The sequence below is a fragment of the Arachis hypogaea genome, chromosome 16, assembly GCF_003086295.3.
Source record: "Arachis hypogaea cultivar Tifrunner chromosome 16, arahy.Tifrunner.gnm2.J5K5, whole genome shotgun sequence".
In the NCBI taxonomy this organism is placed as follows: domain Eukaryota; kingdom Viridiplantae; phylum Streptophyta; class Magnoliopsida; order Fabales; family Fabaceae; genus Arachis; species Arachis hypogaea.
In genome coordinates, this window is record NC_092051.1 from 64,857,259 (window position 1) to 64,857,967 (window position 709).

A 709-nucleotide genomic window follows, 5' to 3' on the forward strand; every position below is an offset into this window, starting at 1 on the left:
GGACTTCTATCTGAAGATCCTTTTCAGTTCTTGACTGAATTCTTGCAGATCTGTGATACTGTTAAGACCAATGGGGTTGATCCCGAGGTCTACAGGCTTATGCTTTTCCCGTTTGCTGTAAGAGACAGAGCTAGAGTGTGGTTAGACTCTCAACCCAAAGATAGCCTGAACTCCTGGGATAAGCTGGTCACGGCTTTCTTAGCCAAGTTCTTTCCTCCTCAAAAGCTTAGTAAGCTTAGAGTGGATGTTCAGACCTTTAAGCAAAAAGATGGTGAATCCCTCTATGAAGCTTGGGAAAGATACAAGCAGATGACCAAAAGGTGTCCTCCTGACATGCTTTCAGAATGGACCATTCTGGATATCTTCTATTATGGTCTGTCTGAGTTCTCCAAGATGTCACTGGACCATTCTGCAGGTGGATCCATTCACCTAGAGAAAATTCCTGCAGAAGCTCAAGAGCTTATTGACATGGTTGCAAATAATCAATTCATGTATACTTCTGAGAGAAATTCTGTGATAATGGGACGCCTCAGAAGAAGGGAGTTCTTGAAATTGATACTCTGAATGCCATATTGGCTCAGAATAAAATATTGACTCAGCAAGTCAATATGATCTCTCAAAGTCTGAATGGATTGAAGGAATCATCCAACAGTACTCAAGAGGCATCTTCTGAGGAAGAAGCTTATGATCCTAAGAACCCTGCAATAGC

At 42.0% G+C, this 709-nt stretch overlaps 1 non-coding gene across 1 annotated transcript; it reads right to left on the bottom strand.

Moving 5' to 3' along the window:
- Nucleotides 1–231: 231 nt before the first annotated feature.
- Nucleotides 232–339, bottom strand: LOC112760463 (small nucleolar RNA R71). Its single transcript, XR_003180901.1, has one exon. It is a non-coding gene; the product is annotated as a small nucleolar RNA R71 (small nucleolar RNA).
- Nucleotides 340–709: the final 370 nt, after the last annotated feature.